This window comes from Crocodylus porosus, unplaced genomic scaffold (assembly GCF_001723895.1).
Source record: "Crocodylus porosus isolate Cpor-Errol unplaced genomic scaffold, CroPor_comp1, whole genome shotgun sequence".
NCBI classification, from domain to species: domain Eukaryota; kingdom Metazoa; phylum Chordata; order Crocodylia; family Crocodylidae; genus Crocodylus; species Crocodylus porosus.
Genome location: NW_017728950.1, coordinates 5338954 through 5353797, shown reverse-complemented (window position 1 = coordinate 5353797; position 14844 = coordinate 5338954). Strand labels below are relative to the sequence as shown.

General features: G+C 45.4%; 1 long non-coding RNA gene across 1 annotated transcript in view; it reads right to left on the bottom strand.

The window, feature by feature from the left end:
* Positions 1-12879: 12879 nt before the first annotated feature.
* Positions 12880-14844, bottom strand: part of LOC109323765 — a 37969-nt gene continuing 36004 nt past the window's right edge. The window contains exons 4-5 of the long non-coding RNA XR_002104752.1: positions 13623-13769; positions 12880-12959 (exon numbers count right to left, since the gene is read on the bottom strand). This is a non-coding gene — a long non-coding RNA (uncharacterized LOC109323765). The remainder of the gene's footprint in view (positions 12960-13622; positions 13770-14844) is intronic.

The following is a 14844-nucleotide window of genomic DNA, read 5'->3' as shown; positions in this document are numbered from 1 at the left end:
ATGATGGTTAGCATTTTTTAGCAATAAAGTATTTTTTAATTAAGGTATGTACTTTGTTTTTTTAGACATAATGCTATTGCACACTTAATAGACTAAAGTATAGTGTAAACATAACTTTTACATGCACTGGGAAACCAAAAAATTCGCGTGACTTGCTTTATTGCGATATTCGCTTTATTGCGGTGGTCTGGAACCGAACCCGCAATATCTCCGAGGTATGCCTGTACTGTATTTAACAGTGTGCAGAGACTCATAACAGGGTGCACAACTTGGACATGCACACATATTCCCTGTGCTTGAGGGCATTAGATCAAGTGACATAAGAAGACAGACCCTAACTGCTCTTCTGCAGCCAGGTTTCTGGGCCTCTGGAGAACCTAACAGGCTGGGTACTGTGACATTGTGCACTGCACTAAATTTAGATAAGGGGTGGGGTGAATGGAAATGAAATAATCGGTTAGAGTGATCCTGTCTGAAATCTATTTCTACGGTGTTTTATCCCAACACCAAACAAGTCCTCCCTTAAGCACAACCTTGACAGAGCAGCATGGGTTAAGCTGAACAGGCTGAGATCTGGATACAGATGCTTCAAAAGAATACTGTACAAGATGAACATCTTGGACACCCCCCTGTGTGAATGTGGTTTCCAGCAAACAGCATGGCACTTAAATCAAAAGCTGCACTCTTTACAAATGCCTAGACAGGGTAGATGTAATCTGCACACTGAGCAAAAATACCAGACGGTGGCTCATTGCTGGCCAGAGGAAACAAGTGGGGGCAACTTGGAAACAGGGGCTTTGCTGCCTTAGCTCACTGGGAGTCTGGTGCAGGGCCAGTGTGGCACTCAGGCAGACCACAAGAGCTCTGGCCAAGGCTAGAGTGCCACCCTGGGAGCAGAGGGTGAGCAGGGTGCCATAATGTTCCATGGGATGTTGGCGGAATGCGACTAACTTGAGTTGGGATGGGATCTGAGATACAGGTTCATTACATTGCTTTAACATTCAGCAGTGAAGTCTGATACCACACCCATCTAGGGTTATCTTAGAGTGGAATCTGCCATTTTTACAGAGCTCTTTGTGCCCTAACCATCTCTTCAGTTGTGGATGTAGAGCATTTTCTGTGCTCCCAATGCACAATAAGTGTAACGTCTGTACATGGCCTTTGATTCTAAGAGGGACTGAAACAGCTGCCTTGGACATGTCATGCAGGGGAAGATCTAAGCTTAAAGGTGGTTGATCTGGCTAAAAAGAGACATCACCAAGTGAAGCTGATCAAGGTGTGGTGGGATGTATCCTGTCACAGCAAATCAACTTTATTGGGCAAAACACATCACCCATTATCCCACATCAGGCAGGGGCCTAATGCAAGATAATGGGTGATGTGTTCTCCTTGCCTGTGGATTTCCTGTGTCCTTTACTGCTCTATGCCTCCTTGCAAGGACCTGGGTTTCCTGCCAACCTGTGCCCCATTGTAGAACAGTGTGAGTCATGAACGACACGTGCCCCAGAGGCTGGGGGGGCATGGTGACTGCCTGCAGGTGGTGGTGGCATGGTGGAGGTGAGCAGGGACCACCTGCAGGTGGCCATGGTGACATCAACAGTGAGGGCAAAGCATCCCTGTTATGTAATTGTTTATTGGGACAGTTCTGGTAATTAGCAGGACAGTTATAATGAGGATCTGAATTAATTTAAAGTGATTGGTCCTTTCAAATATTACCAGTGCTTGAATTTGATTGATTAGTGTAGATGGGTAATGACTGGACCATCACATGATTGACAGGTAGCAATTTGAATGTTATACATTCTGTCCAGTGCAGGGTAAGCAGGCTCTTTAGGGTCCACAGAGGCTCTTTGGGGTCAGTAGTGGCTTTTCAGGGTTGTCATGGATGGGGTTGGAGCTCACTGAGACTTGCTCTGCCTTCCGCTCTCTCCCTCTTTGATTGATGTATGTAACTGAGTGTGTGAGTATAACTAGCATACAATGGACTTAGTGTTTGAGTTGTGTTGGTTGGTTGAAACCCAGTTTGTTGTTGAGCGAGTGAGAACAGTATGTGTGGGACAGTGTTTGGGAGCAATGACCAGAGGGTCCTGATCACCTGAGCACTAGTCGGCCACTCAACTGTGTCATCCTGTCGTGTCAGTCAGACAAAGTATCACCCCTCCCTTTTCTGAAATGCTTAGTACGCACCTGCGTGTAAGGGAACAGCACAGAAATCCTCAGGGGTGTGAGGCTGCAGAACAGGCCTCCCTGCCTGCCAGCTGTCTAGGATGATATAATCTGCCACCAGGTGACAGACTGGTGTTGGGTTCTTTAACTGTATATTGTCTGTATAGTGTTTATACTACTGTTGTTGTAGTACTTTGTTGTAGTTGTTTTTTGTCATAATATACTCTTGTTGTTAATTTTACATTTGTGTGTGTGAAGTTTTCATTTGTAATGTTTGTACCTCTGGTTGGGGCTGGGCAGTAGGCCAATTTCCAGAGGGAATTTAACTCTTTGGTGTCCCTCAAATCTAATAGGGAGGTTGGTAGGGTATAGAGGCTTAACAACCCTCTGTGTATGTTTGAGAACATGGGTGGGTGCCTGAAGTGATCCATGGGGATCTGTTTTATTGTTGTGTCCTTGCCATCTTTAGCCTGCTCTTCACCACATGGAGGCATGGGCCCGTATGGGTCTTGGTGTGGAGGCATGGGGCACCATGAATTACCCAGGTCCCAAACCACCCCACTCCTCCTTGCCAGGACCTGAACTGACCTGTGCCTCTGTGTACAGCATGGGGTGGTACAAGTCTCCATATGGAGGCATGGGTCCAGATGCCTTCATATTGGGACCCATGTGCTTTCCCTGGGGGTCTCTGTAAGCAGGGAATCCCAACTTCTCTTACTTACAGAGAGGCACCCTGAGACTTGAGGGGCCCAATCCTACTTGAGGGCCCTTCAAGCCCTTGGAGCACTTGTTTGGGACAACTGAAGAGTGCAGGCAGCTCTGGGTTGCCTGAACTTTCCTACCACAGTGCCATTGATGTGGCATGACACAGGGTAAGGACATTGCTCACCATTTGTGTCGCCCTAAAAATATTTATAGCAGCACAAATGTGATGTCAGAATACCTCTGTTTCTAGCCTATCATGGAGTGCTGGTTTAGGCTACAGCCAGGGTCAGGACAACAGCTGAGGTAACTTTTAAGTGGAGCCATTTTGAAATCAGAACTCAAACAGTCACTACCTTTGCTCTATAGCTAACTTGCACACCACCATTGTGTTGGTTTTAATGGATCAATGGTCATCAATGGTTGGTTGTAATGAATCAATGCTGAAGGAAACTGGACATAAACCAAAAATTTTTCCTCATAGATTATAACGTCCAGTTATCACCACCTTCAAAAATTCTGTGGCTGGATGCTAGCTTGGGTGCCAGGAACCGAGAGGATCCATGAGGCAGTGCCAGAACACCACAACTCTGCACCAAGCAGCACTGCCAGGACCAGAAGCATAGTATGGAAAAATGCACCATGGGCAGTCATCTTTCACCATTCTCCTCTCTTCTCTTCCTACATTCTCAGTTGCAGACATAGGAACAGAGTGGATAGGTGGACAGTATCACTAGTACAAGGAGTTCTGGGAATCATAATTTTCTAGTCTAGCAATGGAGTCTGCTGCTGCTATGGAGAAACTTTCACCCCATTTTTTTTTATTGCTGGAGCCCAAGTCCAAAGGACAGGAACATTCTGAATTCAGCAGTAAAAAATGGGATCAATTCTTCTTTCAGCAGCTCTACTACCACTCTATAAAACTATGACTCCCAGAATGTGCTGGCAATGTGTGTCATAAAGGGAGGCAGTAATGCAGGCAGCAGTGAGGCAAGGAATAGTTCTGTGGTGAGGTGCCACCCCTACCTCCCTTTGGCGCCTTCCTCTTAGGTTGCAGCTGGGGCACTTGCCCCACTTGATTACCCCGTGTTATGTTACTGGCCAGGACAATTCAACTAGAAGCATGAGGAGTACTTTAGAGTGAAGAGATATTGGGATTTGCAAGCTAGTCTTCCCTATTCCTCCACTCCAATATGGTCTACTATGTAGAGATACCCAAGATAGTTCAGGTACAGATAGCAACATATCACATAAGTATGTCACTGCCCAGACTAATGTACTCTGCCTCTCAGCAAAGCTAATTCAATCACAAAACATGCTGTAATAACATGGTTATACTGGGTGCATCTACATACATAGGCAACTAGTAGGGAAGGGCACGGGGCGTGTAGTATTGCAGTAACTATAATTGCTTTGACTGCTTATATAGTTATTTTTCTATGTATAAAATGAAATATTTAAGCATTAATATAAAGTTAATCTTGTTATGATTTACTTTTGATAACATTTTGATCAGTCATTATTAGTGTTCTGGAATTAACCATCTATTTTAAAGTTCCTATTGCTTAGCATAAATGTATTTGACATATTGGTCTCATGATTTTAGCTATATTTGACCTATTGGTCTCATGATTTTAAAACTTAAATCTAGTATAAGGAAAATGCTTATGCAAGATTTGTGGCGTGTCTGGTGCATGTGGAAAGAGGTAACAAAAGAGTAAATAATGGATGTATGTGTCACAGGGCACTAAGATGCCTGCTCCTTTAAGAGCAGAAACTGCCTGGGGAGAGGGCCCTAACAGCCAGACAGAAGCCCACAGGTGCAGGTTACCATGGCAACAAGCTAACGAGTAACTTAGCTTTCACCTGCACCTGCACCTGCCAGGGCCGAAACCAGCAGGAGTTAGTTCTCTGGCAGCAGCCAGGGGAAGGAATCTCCAGGGAAGAATTGCCCAGGGATGCAGTGGCTGCCTGATATGCTGCATACAGGGCTAATGGGGCTCCAGGAGCTCAATAGGTACCCTGGCCTACAAGGCACTTTGTGCTGGGGGGAAGCTTGACTTTTTAAAGGGACAGAGCATACCCTGAACTGTTTATATTATGTTATAGCCTGGGGGCTCATATTTTAGTTCCTGTTTTACCGGTGGATCAGGCTGAGGCTATTGGGAAAGGAGGAGGCCTCACTGGGGGCCCACTATGGTATGGAACCCCAGTGCCAGAGAGGGCTCAGTAACAAGGGGCTGCAGAGAGCCCAGCACCAGAGGGGGTGCAGAGACAAGGCTGCAGAGAGCCCAGCGCCAGGGGGCACAAAGAGACAAGGTGTGAATACCATCTGTGAGGCTTGGGGCATGGTAAAGGGGCGGTTTGGAGCCATGCATCGAGGCTATAAGGCTGAGGGTGCTCCATGAGGCAACCATTTTGTGCAGGACCCAAAAGGGGTCCAAGAACCCACAGGGTTCAGTGGGTTCCATCAGGACCGTGTCCAATGTAAATTCAAGGGCAGCCTCCCTATTTATTATAATTACATCAAGACATGTCAGAAGAGAAAAAGGGTGCCAGTTGGGCAAGACTGGTACAGTCACAGAGCCCTAGGGGCATCATGGCCATCCCTGGGGACCCCATTCCGTGAAAGTATGTAAGAACATGAAGGAAGGCAGTCCTCTTGCAGTAGGTGAAAATAGCCTTTTGTGGTTTAATGGTTAAAGGCTGAAGGCTGCAGCGACGTCGAGTCAGGAGTTAAGGACTACCAAATACTAGATCAGGGTAGGCAATGTTTTATGGCTGGAGTGCTGAAAAACACCACGATGCCTACCTTGGAAGGTGCTGGAGTGCCGGCATAGCAGAAAAACAAAATGAGGGCAAGGGGTACATGGAAGGATGCCCTGCTTGTGCCCTTTGCCACCCACCCTAAGCCCCTGCCCCACAGCCCAGGCTCTGTCGCTGCCAGCAGCTAGCTCTGGGTAGCTGCTAGAGCCTGGGCTGCTCCCAGCAGGGCTTGCAGCATCCCAGTTGCCTGCTGAGAGCAGCCTGGGATCCCAGCTGGCAGCAGCTCCCCAGAGCCAGGGCCAGCTGCAGCCGGGAGGCTCCAAACAGCTGCACTGTCCTGCTGTCTGCCCCAAGGTGCCCGTGCAGTCACCGCCAGCATGGAACTGATGCCGGTGCTGTGCAGCCTGGCGCAACTGTTTACAGCCTGCCCGCTGCTTGCTGCAACTGCCCAGAGCCTAGGCTGGCTACAAACAGCTGCACCGGGCTCATCACCTCTGTGCCAGGAGCAGGGAAGAGATCAGGGCTGTGCTACCTCAGGCCCCTCCCCCACTGCCTGCTCTGAGGAGCACCTGCACACACCTGTGCACAGCTGATGCTGAAGCCCAGCACAGCTGTTTGGAGCCTCCTGGCTGCAGTTGGTCCCGACTCTGGGGAGCTGCTGCCAGCTGGGATTCTGGGCTGCTCCCAGCAGGCAGCTGGGATGCTGCAAGCCCTGTTGGGAGCGGCCTGGGCTCTGTCACTAGCAGCAGCTACCCGGAGCTGGGGCTGGCCGTGGTGTGCCAAGCAAAATGGCCTCACGTGCCACGCTCGGCATGCATGCCAGTGGTGCCAACCCCTGTACTAGGTCATGCTTCACCCTGATGGCTGAAGACCACAAGCAATGACCCCCCTGAAGATTGCAGACCACAAAGCCAGAAGATCATGTCCTACCAATCCCAGCCTGCCAAAAGGACACAGAGAGTGACCTTCATGTCTGACTCAGTGGAATCCATAGGCTTGTATGGACAGCTCTCACCATAAGGAATGAACATAAAGACAAGGCTTTGGGTCTTTCCACCTGCAAAAAAAAGTTTTGGGCGTGCCTAACAAGACTTGACTCTAGCCCTCATGGTCAGTCTGGTCAGTCACCAGCTTTAGAACTTGGTAACACCTTAATCTTTGCAGGACTAGCTATCTGTGTGCGTGCGCACGTGCGCGCTTGTTTCTTTGAATTAATGAGTATGCATGGGAATGAGTAAAGTAAATAACCTTACTGTTCTTTATTCTTTTCATGTTGCATGTTTTATTTTCCAATAAATGCAGTGTTGTGTCTTCTCCCCTGATAAGATTCCTGCTTGCTTTTAATTCACACTGTATGCCCTATGCACACAACAGGAGGCATATGCCCCCCCCCATCCCAACAGGGCTGTCCCCCCACTGCCAGCGCTACCTTCTGTGGGAACTCACCATCCCTATCTCAACCACTGCTGCCAGCTTCTGCAGGTGCTTCCGCAGACTTAGGAGGCACCAGTAGCCCATGTCTCCATGTGTGCTTTACTGCAGAGTTAATTAATTAGCATCACTGTCTACACATGTGGTGTTTTTAGGTTTCAGTAAACTAATTAACTCCACCTTAGTACTTGTGTCAGGCAGTACTATCCTTTCCTACAGTGAAATGCACTCAAACTCCCGCTAAATGGTGACCGGGACTGGCTGGGACATGGGGGTGCTACAGTGCAGGGGCTGCCTGCTGGCTAGTCCTGCACTGTAGCACCCTCATGCCCCAAACAGCCCTTCCACAGCATGTTGAGCTGGGGCAGAGCAGCTCTGGGCTGGCAGGCTGACCGCCCCTCCCCCCCCGGCCCTCTTCAAGTTGGGGATTATCCGCCCTGGCTCAACATGCTGCACTCCCAAGTACAGATGTAAATACTGCACCTGGGAGCAATAAACTCCAATGAGAACTGTGCTGAAGTTTATTCAAGTGCATTAATAAAAAGTGTAGATAGGCCCACTGCTTTCAATACTGGAGCTGAGTCACTCAGTTACCTTGGATATCTCTATGCAACACAGCCTTGTGCTGTGTAAACATATTAATAATACTGATCTCTGAAATTCAACTTTCTTAATCACTAAATCAATGGCAAATTAAGAGCTAGATTCACCAGTACACTTTGACTGCCTTGGTGATTTAAAGAGACTGCAAACTCCACTTAACTACCCTGTGTACTTTCGTTGCTTACTGTTGCTGTGGCGTTCCAAGGAATCTATCACTGAAATGTAAAAATAATAATAATTATAAAATGAATTTAAGGTTGAAAAGCATTGCATAATAGACCTTTGCTTGGGTTTCTTGTTTAGCAGTTGTTTTTAGGACGTTTAACATTTCTTTTTTAAAAAAAGCTTATGACATTTCTGCGGCAGGAGGAAATGGGAAACCAAAAACCTATGATAAAACAGAGTTCTGACTTGTACTGACATCATGAATAAAAAAAAAAAGAACAGTTGAATGTAGTCTGGGACAACACACACCAATGTCCTTCTTATAATGAGATTTTTTTTTCATAGTTTCACTATATGACATAGTTTATATTGTCTGGGCGCATTTTCATATATTACTAGACCTGCATTTTTTATTCAAACCTTGCAGGGCTTATGATGTTTTATTTGATAACTGAAATATCTCTTTAATATTTTTGCCCTCACAGATGCACACTTTCAGTCTTTAGTCTGTTTTGGTTCTTGTTGTTCATTCATTTATTCTGAAATATTTATCAGTGATCACCAACTAGTCGATTGACTGGTTGATCGTAGAGCCTCTGACAGTTGATTTCAGTCTGTCAGAGGCTCCACAATCAGGAGCGGCAGGATGCACATGTCTGGGCTGAGCCACGTCTTGTGCCGCCTGGGCTTAGCAGGGTGAATGGAGTCAGAGCCTGGGCAACTTGTCAGGGAGGCAGAGGGGGGGTGGGGCACAATGTGGGGCGGCAGGGCACGGGTGGGACAGGTGCAGGCGGGGCACAGTAGATCCTGGGGCAAAAAGTGATCTTCACCATAAATAGGTTGGAGACCACTGATTTATATACTACAAACCACAAGGTCTTTATTAAGTGTCACTTAGTGTCCTTCATGGTTGCTCATGGAAGAGGGCACAATAAATCTCTTCCCAATCTCCCACCCCTGTACTGGAACAGGCACAACTTCAGCTGGGATTTTACCATGCAAGTGCAACAGATTCTGATCAATATCAGAAAATATGTTCTTAGAGTAAGATCTGTAAGTCTGTTTCCTAAGGAAATAACGAAGTCACTAAAAACTGGACAGTTCAAAGTATTAAAAATACTGATGGCAGGTAGCATCCTGAATCAATAGGGAGATGAGAAGATTACTTAAACAGAAGTTTTTTTTCCCTCAGTTAAAGTGGTAATTGGGAGGTCAATAAAATAGCCACACTAATACAGAATTACCTAGAGCACACTTTGAACATTGCTTGCCAGAAAATAGGGTGACCATAGATCCTGGTTTGGCTGGGACAGTCCCAGATTTTGGAGGCCAGTTCCAGCCAGCCAGCACAATTAAAATGAGTGTACTGGGCACGGGGCATGGGTCAGGGAGGAGGTGTGGCACAAGCTGTGAAATAGGAAGCCCTAGCAGACAGGAAATTGCCCTAAAATAGGATAGCTTAATTAGTAGAATGACCATTAAAAATGGGATATGATTGTTAACACCTGTGAAGTAAAGAACAATGGGTCATTAATTGTCCATTGACTTCCTTAGCTCCCTGAATAGTAATAACAGAGCTGCACCACACTGCCCTGCCTCCACCTCTTCCTTCAACAGTGCTGCTGACTTGGGGGGAGGGGACAGCAATGTCCTGTATTTCACACTGTCCCATATGGTCACCGTAGTGTAAAACAAGCTTTTAAAATCTATTTGTAGCCTGACACCCAGGTATAACAGCAGTTCACCTCGAGTTGGCTGGGAATTTACATTTTTTCCCCTAATTTTAAGTGTGACACTGCTTATTAAAAGTGTCGAGCAGAACAACTTGGAGAACTTGAAGTTTTATATTTGTTCACCTCCCCTGCCCCTGCCAAAAGAAAGGATCCCAGAAAAAGCTCACACAAGCTCCACACGTTATTTTACCCATGGCTTAGTGGTGACTTGGGTCAGCTGGTTCAGCCTCCGTATCCACGGACTTTTAGATCTGGTTCTGTGGCAGGGTTTTTCAGGATATACTCTTCTGTCTACTGTGAACTGGACTTAAACCATCAAACTCCTTTCATATGCATTACTTAAAATGGTAAGTTTAGTAACAACTTGAGGTCACTATGGAGTAAGTAGAAGTGGCTCAGAAGGAAAAGAAGTAAAAATTTCTATATCCTACTACCAGTTTCCTGGGCCACACAGTTCCCTGTACAGAGCGGAATTGTAAGAGCTGGTTTATTTTGGGTGACAGCAACTCATGGTTTTTCTGTGTAGTTGTTCCTGCTTTTAAAGTATCTAAGGAAGACTACAAAAAAGAGAAATCAGCAACATAAGCCTCAGCTGGAGTGGCATAACTCTGAAACATTTAGAGGGTACTTAATGGCAATTGAGCACTCTTTAACTAACAACTGCTCTTATTTTAAGTACCTTTATGCTGATTTTAAAGTGACATGACAGATCCCTTAAAAACTGCTCTAAAATCTGCTTACCAGAGGCATAGCTAGCTATATTGGTCCCCTGGGCAGAGCACGGTAGGATAGGCTCACTCTATTTTGGTTGCTGCTGCTGTAATATGGGCTCAGGCATGGGTGACTGATATTACCTTAGTTAGGAGGGGCATGTGCCCCTCAGTGGCCAGTCAGCGACCGGGGAAGGGGTCCCCCCACAGCCAATCTTCCAACCTTGGCTGTGGGGGATTCCCCCCAGTCAGCAATCTCACTGACTGACAGGGGGGGTCCCCCCCATGGCTGATCGCAAAGCATCTGTGGCACTCCCACTCCCCAGCCGGCGCTCCCACCTGCCCATTGCCTGAGCAAGGTCAGGGGGTGCACTGGCACTCTATGGCAGCCCTTACAGCGTGGGCTCCCAAGAGGACATTCTGGTACCTTCTGAATCAGTTTTGGGCCTATGCCATGATCACCCACTTCTGTTGTTTCCTGCTGTTTTTAGAAGCTCAGCAAATAGATTGTAAGAGCTGCTGTAGCTCCAGATCCTGGGACTATTAGTTCCAGTGCTTGAACTCAGACCCAGCTTGCCTAGGAGTAGCTGGGACAGACAAATGTCTTAGGGTTGAGCTTGCTCAGTGCAGATGGAATACTTGAGAAATTAAACTCTGAAGTCCTAGCAATCCTCTACTGAGTATGTATGAATGATACCTTTTCAAAGCCTACATACTGGCCAAATTTGGGCAGGTTTTCAGAGGTCACAAAAGGCAAAACTTTGACAAAGGCCACCTATTTGCCAAAGGTCAATGGTTAGACACAATCCCATTTGAGAGTCCAGAGAGGTAACTGGGGAAAAAAACAAGCATTAACTTTGAATAGCAGAGGCACAACAAGTTGGTACTGTGTCCTGTCAAGTACTATGCCCTGCCCCTTCCCTCCTCCAGCTCTAGCACTGGCTCTGACACCAAGGAGGACAGAACAACAGTAGCGGTGAAGAAGCAGCAGCTGGAGGTTTGTGTCACCTCCTCTTTCTGGCACTGACATGTGTGTTGAGTAGCCAAAAAACACCAGTTTTTGGCAGACAAAAAAAAAAAAAGAGGTGACATCTCCCCCAGATGCTCTTGCACCACTGCTGATTCTCTGCCCTCCCTGCTGCTGGAGCTGGAAACACTGCAGGGAAGTTGCAGGGTGTGGGAGCAGGAGGTTGAGGGAACAGGAGGATGAAGCATGCTCTTTCCTGCTCCCCCCGGCTCCATTCCAGTCCCCTCCTTAGACAGCACCTGGGGCTCATGCCCCACTCACCCACCATTATGCTACTGTTGAATAGTGCCCATGCACAGTATTACAAAGCCTTGAAGCACTGATGCTTACATAACAAACAAGTCAAAATATCTCAACACTTTTATGTTCTAAAATTCCCCCAAAACAAAAGCAAAACATATATTTTAAATTCTTATGTGCATCTATGTATCCATGAACATGACAGAAATATGAAAGGAAAATTCAGTAAACCTGGAAGGAACTTTCATAACACTGGTAAAAGACTATACATTTCATCTTCCCTTCATTTTACTTTAGAGTCTGCCATATGCAGCAAAAATATTCTAGGCGTTTTCACACTGCACCAATTACAGAGAGTGATTTTTTCCTTCAGCATTTCTCAAACCATATGTAGGCCTAGCTACATTAAAGTTGTACATATTTTTGTCATGCCTAATGGGATTTAATTTTTTAAAAAATTTGTATAAAAGTTTCTTTTGGAAAATAAACCAACGCTAAGGCAGCTTGAGAAATTAGCATAGATTCTTTCCCTTCATGTACTGTTTAGAGTAAACATTAATTTGTAATTTTGTTTTTTCTAGTTCCATAGTATCTTCTTTAATTATTTTTATGCTGACTGCATATTTATAATTTTCACATTTCTCATACTAGGAACACAGCTTTACATAGCAGCATATTAATAATGTAGGTGCTGTTTCTTATTCTAGAGGAGTAAAGAATTCTTTTATAGTGCTCAGAACTGGTATTACATAAGAACTGAATTATAGAGGCATTTGCAACAACTCTACTGTTAAGACTTCATTGAGATTATACTTAAAGCACAAAACTCGCTGTGCTTATTTTCCATATTTGGCACTATAATTCTTTAGATAATAACTAACTAGTTTTCTTAAGTGAAATATTTGCTAACTTTTGCAAAAATGAGCACTTCTCTTAAGTTTTGAGAATCCATGCAGACTTCTCTTTGACTAAAGTTCCCTCTGCTTTGGAGTCTGAATTGTTCCAGACGCAAAATAATTGTAAGGACCCTTGAACCTTTTAATCAACTTTCTTAATGTGACCGATTTTGGAGTACATGACCATCTACTATTTTCTGCCCTAACATGCAACTTCTTGTTTCAGGCCACACTTAAAACATAATCTCGATGAAATATTTCTGTCTGTGTGAATATACAGAATAGTTCCCATTTTTGCTTGAGAGTCTCAGAAAGAAGCACAAAATATCTCAAATATGAAATCTTCATTTGCTATTAATGGGTAGGAAAAGGAGCTAACTGGAAAATCATTCATTTTGATCCAAACTCTTCATCAATCAATTCCTTATTACCCCAGGAGAGTCATCTTTAAAACAGTTCATCACTAACCTGGCACCAGGTGCAGGACCAGTGATTTTGACTAGAGTCCAATTAAGAAATACTGAAACATAACGTAGGATTTTAAACCAAAGAAGAGAGTAATGGTGGTGTAAACAAGACATTACTAATATGAAGAACTAATGGCAATATATAAAAGCTAATTGGATTCAACATTTAATTTGTTTTCTGAGCACGGTTATGAATTCTGCTTAAACAATGTCAACACTATATGAAAGCACAATAATTCACACAAGTAAAATGTAAAATATAACTGAGAGATAACTATGTGAAGGCAGCATTTACATGTACTATTGTCATCAATTAAATAAATAGATGCCCCAAATTACTTGTCTAATAAGCGGCCTGATTTTAAGAGTTAATGAGGACCGACAGTTCCCATCAAAGTTGATGGGAACTGTGGGTATTCTGATGACAGGTATCCAAGTACAGGTTTTGTTGACTGATTTTATGCACCCAAGTTATAAAAATGTGGCTTGTACATAAACTCTTAGATTATATTTTGTGGAGCATAGAAGTCAACAAATAAATTAATGATTAAAAGATTATTCTCTGTGTATATGGCATGTATTGCTTGGCACTGATTTGGAGTTGGATACAATTTTAGTCCCACAAAGATATGTATCTGCAAATTTTGCAGAAGTGTCACTATCGGTAAAAGATATTGTGCCAGAATCTGAGAAGGATGACAAGTGGTTTCACTTACCTGTACTGAACATATACAAGTCATCAACAGTTTTTCCATAGAGAACTCCACCACAGACATAGATGCTTTCCCCTACTACTGCTGAACTGTGTCTAAGATTCTGTGGTGCAACACCAGTGGTTTTTATCTTTTGCCAGGTTAAAGAACCTAAAACGAAAAACAAATGTAAATTTTAAAGGATTTCCTCTACGTTCACCAACTGGGAAAGCATAAAAAGGTTTCTCTTTGCTTTTGATGATACAGATCCTCTTTAATACAGGATTTCTGTAAAAAAAAAAAAAAAAAAAAGTGGCGAAAATATATCAGGTCTGTCACAGTGTGTGGTGCACGTGTTAGCTAAAGAGAAGAACTCTTCTTTGGGTCTCTACTGGATTTTGGTGAATTCAAAGACAATTCTGCTTTCCCGACCTATGACTTTCACACACCCACTCTCTAGTGCTCTGAACTAGGCCTGTGCGAAGCCACTAGTATTCATTTTGGATTTGGATCCAGATGATTTGGGGGACAGTGATTCAATTTGGTGATTCGAATCACTGTCCTGAATTGATTCAGAGATTTGGCTGCTGCTGAATTTTCAAATCACCCAGGCCCAACCCCCACCCGCTCTCCCAGGCCAGCAATGGCTGCCCCGCCTGCCCCACCTCCTGGCTCTTTGAAAAAAAGCCCCTACTCACCAGGTGCTGCTAGGTAGGGATGGGGGGCAATCCCTGCTGCCCCCCACTGCCCCATGCTGCATGGGGGGGCTCTGCACAAGCCCCCCTCCTTCATGGCTGCCCTGCTTGCCCCAGCTCTGGCCCTTTAAGGAAAAAAAAAGCCAAAAAACCCTGGGTTCACCAGTTTCTGCCCCCTGTGATGGGTTGATCCTTGCTGCACCCCCATTTCCCTGTGCCACATGAGGGGCTCTTCCATGAGCTTGCTGAAGCCCTGAGGCCACTGTAGGAGCTGGTGAGTTCTGGGTTTTTGTTTTTTTTTTCTTAAAGGACCAGAGCTGGGCCAGGCAGGGCAGCCATGGGTAGGCTGGGACAGTGGGAGGAGGGAGAGGGGGAGGCAGGGGATTATGCAGAGCCTGCCATGTAGCGTGGGACAGTGGGGGGCAGCAGGGATTGCCCCCTCTGCCTGGCAGCACCAAGTGAGTAGGGTTTTTTTTAAAGCACCAGGAGCGGGGATGGGCGGGGCAGCCATGGGGACAGCTGGGGAAGCAGTCAGGGGATGGGGCCTGGCA